The sequence below is a fragment of the Mastomys coucha genome, unplaced genomic scaffold, assembly GCF_008632895.1.
Source record: "Mastomys coucha isolate ucsf_1 unplaced genomic scaffold, UCSF_Mcou_1 pScaffold20, whole genome shotgun sequence".
Classification (NCBI taxonomy): domain Eukaryota; kingdom Metazoa; phylum Chordata; class Mammalia; order Rodentia; family Muridae; genus Mastomys; species Mastomys coucha.
In genome coordinates this window covers 46183765-46191909 of record NW_022196903.1, presented here as the reverse complement: position 1 = coordinate 46191909, position 8145 = coordinate 46183765, and positions in this window count along the sequence as shown.

Here is an 8145-nt window from a genome sequence, read left to right as displayed (position 1 = left end):
ACATGTGATGAAGGATTCTTTGCTAACAAAAATGGATGTATTGGTTCACCTTACATTGCACAGTTGAGCTGCATTTGTCAGGGCTCCATTGAGAGAAACACACCAAAAGACTTCTGGTGGTGTGCTGCAGTTTCTTGCCACTTCCCTGGACAGGCTGATTGACAGAGTGATGTCAGTGAGACAGACACACACTGAGGCAAGAGCCATGTGATGTTTGGAAGGTGTCTTAGTTAGGCTTTTACTGCTGTGAACAGACACTATGACCAAGGCAACTCTCATAAGGACAACGTTTAATTGGACTGACTTACAGGTTCAGAGGTTCAGTCCATTATCATCAAAACGGGAACATGGTGACATCCAGGCGGGCATGGTGCAGGAGAAACTGAGAGTTCCACATCTTCAAAATCTGGAGGCTGCTAGCAGAATATTGACTTCCAGGCAGCTATGATGAGGGTCTTAAAGCCCACGTCCACAGTGACACACCTACTCCAACAAGGCAACACCTACTCCAATAGGGCCACACCTTGTAAAAGTGCTACTCCCTGGGCTGAGCATGTACAAACCATCACAGAGGGTATAAATAGGACTTGATGGACAATAACGGGAGCTGAGCTAGGCTTGCTTATAGAGCTAGCTGTGCAATACTTGTGGGTCTTGAGTATTCATTGATCTTGGCTTTGCTGAGAGAGGCACATCTGAGAACTCTTGCTGACCTTGGTCCCTCCTGCTGACTCAATTTGAGACTGGGGCCTGGCTATCTCTGCTAGGTTTTGCCACTGTTGCTGATTTGTGTTTGCTGTCCTGACTCTACTGAACTGGACTGCTTGTGTATCTGTAAAGTGTTTCCATGTAGATTGAGCTGCCACTGCTAACCTGTGAACTGAACTGCTGATCTCCAGACAACACAGATAGGAGTTGCTCCATCTTTGGTTCTCCTTCACCATGCCTGCCTGGATGTCACCATGTTCCCGCTTTGATGATAATGGACTGAACCTCTGAACCTGTCTAAATAGGTCCACTTCCCCTTTCTTTCCCACTATTTCTGGTGGGTGGTGGACAACAAGGGGGTTAAAATGTTTAAAAACTATCATTAAAAATAAGGTTAAAAAAATTAAAGTTACAGTCTTCTCTACCTCTGGGTTTTTCCCCAGACTTTTCTTTTTTTGGGTAGGGGGAGGGGAACTTTGGGAGGTATACTAGCTGGTTTTGTGTGTCAACTTGACACAAGCTGGAGTTATCACAAAGAAAAGAGCCTCCCTTGAAGAAATGCCGCCACGAGATCCAGCTGTAAGGCATTTTCTCAATTAGTGATCAAGGGTGGGAGGGCCCATTGTGGGTAGTGCCATCCCTGGGCTGGTAGTCCTGGGTTCTATAAGAGAGCAAGCTGAGCAAAGCAGAGGAAGCAAGCCAGTAAGCAGCACCCCTCCATGGCTTCTGCATCAGCTTCTGCCTCCAAGTTCCTGCCCTGTGTGAGTTCCAGTCCTGACTTACTTTGGTGATGAACAGCAATGTGAAAGTGTAAGCTGAATAAACCCTTTCCTTCCTAACTTGCTTCTTGATCATAATGTTTGTGCAGGAATAGAAACTCTGACTAAACAGGAAGAAATAGGAATATATACAAGTTTTAACACTATGCTTTTCTCATCTGAGCCTGTTTATGTCACAGGAAGAGAAAGCTGAAATGTACACAGCTTAGTTTACTAAGAGGTCTCCTGGATTTGGGATCTTTGGGATTAAAAGAACTGAAATGTTTTTGTGCGTTAAAATATTTGTCTTAATTATAAGTTTAAAGGGGAATTATTTACTTCATTCGTTTTTGAAAATTGTCACCTTTGGGATTCCCTTTTCCTGTGGAATGAGACAGGTTTGTGAAGGGACTGTACTCCTCCCTTTGGAGAGGGTCTCCCTGAGGTGGCTGTCCTGTGGTTCCTGTTGCTGCACCTGCTCTTGTTCATCACACTACAGCCTATTTGACTCCTTCTGTGGGGAAGGTGGAGTGGTAAATCCAGGACCCAAAGCATAACCCTCCACAGAAATGAGGTAATGAGAAAGCAACTCTTACACTGATTTATGTCTATTCAAAGTTTGCAGGACTACCAGGCCAAAGTTGGAGGGGCCTCTTAGCTCTAATCCACTCCCCTGGATACTTGGTTGGTTTGGATATGGCAAGGGCATCTAATTTATGTGTGTTTTAGGTATATAAGTGCAAGCAGAGTCTGATACATGTGTGTAATTACTTAGTATACAATTAATTCTTTATTTTAAGGTTCAAACCTAAAACAAAGCAAAACCCTGTCTTTATTTGAAAAATGACAACCCTGGTCTGGGATCCTCATCTTGAATTTTTTGGGCCATCCCACATTTTTTATTCATTTGCTCATTCATTTATTCATTCATCTGACCATCCATTCAACAAGTATTTGTGGGGCATTTTCTCAGTTTTGGGTTCTGTGAGTACAGCTACAAAGAAGAAAGATGTGATCCCAACATGGTAGAATTTTCAGGCTTTTGGGTGATGATGACATAAAGTTGGCAACAAAAAATGTTTTCAGGTGTTTGTGGAGATTCATATGGCAATCCTGTAGAACAGAATGGAATGGTGATCACTAACAATAGGGAAGGGCTGGGCAGAAAGGCAGAAGCAGCAAGAAGTTCAAGGGTCACCCACACATTGGTAGCGAAGGGGAGTTCCTGTTAGTTCTTCAGCTTGGTAGGGTAACTGCTGGTCAAACTTTCTGTGATCTATTTCAAAATCACTGGATGAGTTTAAAGTTACCACCAAGGATGATAAAAGGTTGAAAAGTTGGAAGTAGTCACTGCTCTGATTTGATTGTTACACACTGTGTGGTAATTGAATTACCATAATGTACAGACCACCAGACATGCAAATATTGCATCTCAATTAAGGGATAGAAAGGAAAGAATCATCCAGACCCATTAAGTAATGATGAGAGGAATGAAGGAAACCAAGAGCAGACACATGGCTGCTGGTCTCCAGAGAAGGAAACTTTAACAGGTTTTACTCTGAACATGGCCATAGCAAGAGCTGGTAGGAGACTGGTCCGAACAGAAGGCCTTGGGCAAGAGTGGGGTCAGATATCCAAGCATCTGAAGAAGTCCTGGTGGCTGCTGTAAAGAACTGGGGAGTGAGTGGTGACCCTCAAAATTAGGGAGGGAGGTGGCACTAAGTCACACAGATGTATTGGTGCTGAGAGATAGCCACTCTGGTTATCTAATTCATGCTTTCAGAGGGTAACTGAAGGTCTGGAGAACTGGATCAGTCAATAAAGTGCCAACTGTGTGATCATGATATCCTGAATTTGGGTCCCAAGCATCTAGGAAAAACCTGAAATATGGTAGCATGTATCTGCATAGGGGAGACAGAGACAGGTTATCTCTGGAGTTCACCAGCCAACAGTGTAACTGGCATGTTGGGCTCGGGGTTCTCTGAGAGACCTTGTTTCAAAAAATAAGGTGAAAAGTAATTGAGGAAGAAATCTACCTTGGAGTGGTCTTCTAAATGTGCTGGGTTTCCACTTCAGTGTTTCTGTCCTCAGTGTAGGTACCCATGAGGGGAGGGAGCAAATCTGCCCTGCTTCCTATTTTCCCTAGAGGACAGCAACATTACAGAGAACACTTGAGAGACTCCTGGGGAAGGCCAAGCTTCTGTATTCTAGTTTGCAGTAGTTGTTTGGTTGTTATTCTAATTGAGGCACAATCCTTGCCATTTCCAGGGTCAAGGTGAGAAAGAATGAGAAATACCTTCAGGAAAATAATGAAGGGAGAGAGGGCTGTGTGGCTCCAGCCTGTCACCTAATGCTGAAGATGAGGGACTGGACAAAGAGGCTCCCAGACCCAGTGCTCTGCCCCACACCTCTCCTGGTCTCTCCACCCTGCTTCAGGATCACAGACCTTGTACCAGTGCTGCACTGGCTGTTTCTTGTTCCCTACCTGCTCATCTCTCTTTCAGTCGTGAGCACCGAGCAGAGTTCTCAGTGCTTCTGCCTTCTGATGTTGGCTGCTTATTCTGCTTAGACCTTGAGAGGACAGATAAGAAGGCAGTTGGTTGTGGGTGAAAGTCAGGGACATGGAAAACCTCACATTGGTATATAGTCAAGACTCAGAGAAGATTTCTAACATCACCATTTTAAACACTGGCTCTAAAAACTCAGTGGTCTGTGATTAGCACACCAAAACCCCTATCTCTGTGAAGCTACAAAGCTGCTTGCAAAGACAATCACAACCAAGTTTGACAGACACAGGCAGTGGGTCAGAGCAATGGCTCCTTCCTATAGTTGACAGATACCTAGAGCTCTGAGCACATGTTGCTACAACCATAAACCACCTCACTACTGCCTGACCCAGAACTAATCCTGTGGTGGATTGTTTTGTGTCAACTTGACACAATCTAGTCATCTGAGAGGAGGAAACCTCACTTAAGAAAATGCCTCCATAGGGTCAGGCTGTGGGCTTTTTCTAGATTGATGATTGATGGGGGAGGGCCTAGCTCATTGTGAGTGGTAACATCCCTGGGCTAATGGTCCTGGGTTCTATAAGAGAGCATGTTGAGCAAGCCAAGAAGCAGCAGCCTTCCATGACCTCTGCATTAGCTCCTGCCTCCAGTTTCCTGCCCTGTTTGAGTTCCTGCCCTGACTTCCTTCAATGACGAACAGTGATCTGGAAGTCTAAGTCAGATAAATCCTTCCCTTCCCAACTTGATTTTTGGTCATGGAGTTTCATTGCAGCAATAGAAACCCTAATTAAGACAAATCCTTACTGCAGACTGGAAAGAAATAGCAGAGTTCATCAAGAAGCCATCCTACCCTGTCAGCATCAGGCTCTGAGACTTTCATGGGCACAGAATGGTGGCATTTTAGACTAAATCATGCACTCACATAAAATGATGAGAATATTGCTTTATTTCTGCTTTGTTATTTCCAGAGGAATGTTTCAGTATTAACAAAATAGAAAAAGCAAATATTATGCTTTCAACATCAATGTCAAGGATGGACCAACACCTTGTCTACAGGACTGGAAAATACAGTTAAATTCAGCTTTAGGATGTCTCTATTTAATGCAGAAACATGTTACATAAATATCCTGTCCATTTAAGTTTTTGTTCTCTTGAGACATGGTCTTACTATGTATACCTGGCTGTTGTTATATAAACCAGGTTGGTCTCAGATTCAGAGGCCTCCTGCCTATGACCCAAAGTACTGGGATTAAAGCGGTATGCTACCAACCCAGACTCCATTCAACTTTCATTGATGAACTAGTCAGCTTCTCTTGACTTCCCACCCTCTGCTTCTTCCTCCTGCTCCTCCAGCATATTCTCCTCTTCTTCTTTGTCTTCTCCCTCTTCATCTCCCCATATTCTTTCTCTCTACTTCCTCCTGCCTCTGGCTGCTTCTCAACAGCTTACAGACATAAGACATATTTCAAGTAAGCAATAGCCATGCTGGGCTAGTGTCTCCTGTGCTGGGTGGTACCTGTCAGCCCACAGATATGACTGCCCTGTTATTTGGAGGTGTAGAGAAATTTTTAATCCAGCAACATGGCTGCTCTGGAAAGGGGTCACATCCAAAGACCTTCTAGGTCTTTGTGGAATACAGATATACCTTTAAGCTCAGGAGACAGAGGCAAGCAGATCTCCGAGTTCAAAGCCATCCTGGTACAGAGGAAGTTCCAGGTACAGAAAAGCTTAGATCCAGTCATGGTGGCTCACACTCTTAATCCCAGCACTCAGGAGTCAGTTCTGTTCAGTTGGTTTGGGATCAGTGCAGTGCATGCAGAGGAGTGGAGTTGAGTTCATTTGTGAGTTCATGAAGTTCAGTTCAGGTCAGTAGAGGCAATTGACCAGAGAACAAGAAGGAGCCAGAAGATTAGAATAAATTGGCAGAGTTAGTTTGAGGCCAAGCAGAGAAATACATTGAGAAGTCAGATTGAATCAGTCAGCTTGGAGCAGAATTTGAGCCAAAGTGGCTGAGTTGAACCAGTCAGCCAGAGTTCAGAAAGAACCAGAGAGGGTGAGCTTATTTAGCAGTAAGCCTCTGAGATGATAATAACTTCAGGTGAATAAAAGTTAATTTTACATGAAGGGCCCACCCTCCATTTTCAGAGGATGGTAGACAAAAATCAAAGTTCTTCCAGCAAAGGAAAGGGACAATGGCTGGCTCTATTCTCACCTTCCTTTCAGTTTGTCTCGTCCCATGACTGGGGAAAGGCACTGTCTATGTGGTTAGCAAGAGAATCATGAGTGAGCCCGTATCCCTTCTCTCCTCTTCTGTAGTGTTACCATTCTCCTAGTATCTTTATGCTGCTTCTGAGGCCATGGCTTGAGTTGTCTGTCAGAATCCCAACTACATCTCATTATATTACCAGTTTCTGGAAAGTTTTTCAATAGCTCCTAGAGTGTTGGGTATATGGTCCAGATCTTGCAGTTCAGTGTATAGTAACAAACTCTGCCTCTGTATGGTTGGCTCTCGGTGTGGAGAGCCATGTTCAGGTCTCAGAATGCTTTCTGAGGCCTCCATCCTTCCCACAAATCGTTCCTTCCTCTCTCTTTCCTGAAATCTTATTCTTGGAAGGGTTTTTGCCTTCTTCTACCAGGGTTGGATTAAATGTGTCTCCTCTAAGCACTCTGCCTCACATCCTCCTCTGATCTAGTACTCTTCTGTTTGGACTCCTTTGTGCTGGCTCTGCCATGCTTCTGGATGGTAGGACCCTGAGAGGTGTAAAAGCCCACAACATGGCATCCGTGTGCATGACCTACAAGAAGCACTTAGCACTGCACTTGCAGGGTAAAGGCTCCAGTTTGACTAAGTGTCTAATGAATGAGTGGATGGGTGAGTCCTCTCCTCCTTCTAGGCCTTTCTGTTGTTGGAAAGCAGCCTTTGCCTAGTTTTCTATGGCAGCCGTGACAAAGAACCACCAGCAAGATGGCTTCACAAACAGTTTTGCAGGCCAGAAGTCCAATGTCAAGAGGTGATAGGGCTATCTGAGAGCTCCAAGAAGGTTCCACCGCAGTCATCCCTGCTGTGGCCAGCAGTTCAGGTCACCCCTAGTTCATCAATGGTCCTTCCTGTGTTTTCTCACCTTCCCTCTACATGTATGCACATGTCTGACCTATGTTCAAGTTTCCTCTTCATTCACTGGAAACATTAAGCTGGGACTCTCTCTCCCTCCAGGCTGTGTGTTCACTTGATCCTCTATTGTTGGATGGCTGTTTTCAAATAAAGAACAAAACACATGTATTGCATATGGGTTAATACTTTGCCACCTTTTGGCGTGAACATAATTTGGCACACAGTAGACCTGAGAGCAGGTGTGCCCATCTTCTATTGAGGTGTAGAAGGTGTCATAGACTGAGTATCCTTAAGATCCTTGGTCATGTCACAGCTTCCCTGAACCAGCTGTGGCTATAATTCTCCTGCATAGTCTCTCCAAGCTACAGTCAGTGCTAGCCTAAAGGAGTTCTCATTGAAAAGGTCTAGAGAACAATCCACTTCTAAACTCTAAGTGTAAGCAATTGTTGGTACAATACACTTTCTTGTTGCAGGATGTGGGGGGGGGGGGCTAATTGTCACAGGCTACCAGATGAAAGTCTCCACAGTCTGTCATACCTATTCCTCATTTGAGCATTAGCTTGGGTCAGAGTTGATCCTTCTATTTTGTTCTCTCTCTAGTTGTGGGACAGATATAGTCCCGAGTCCTTCCCACCCTGAAACAGAGAAGGCTACTCAAGGGTGTGGCCCATTAGGAGGGTCACAGTATAGTTTGTCTGTCTGGGTAGGTGTGTTTCTTAATCAGCCCCCAGCTGCTTCAGAACTGCTGTGCTCTGTCTTTCAGAGTCCACGAAATTTGCCACAGGAAGGGGTGGGGAGCAGTGTTTCATTCTCAAGAGTCTCAGCAGCCTGAAGAACTTAATTTTAAAAATGAAACTTGTGAGCCTGGAGAAGAGCTTAAGAGCACTTCTTGGATGCTCTTTGAGAGGATCTGAGTTCATTTCCCAGCATGCATGTTGGTTGGCTCAAACTGTAGCTCCAGGTGATCAAATGCCCTTTTCTGGCTTCCACAGAGCCTTCTTCTGGTCCCAAAGAACCTTCACACATGTCACATGCACAGAGAGAGAGAGAGAGAGAGAGA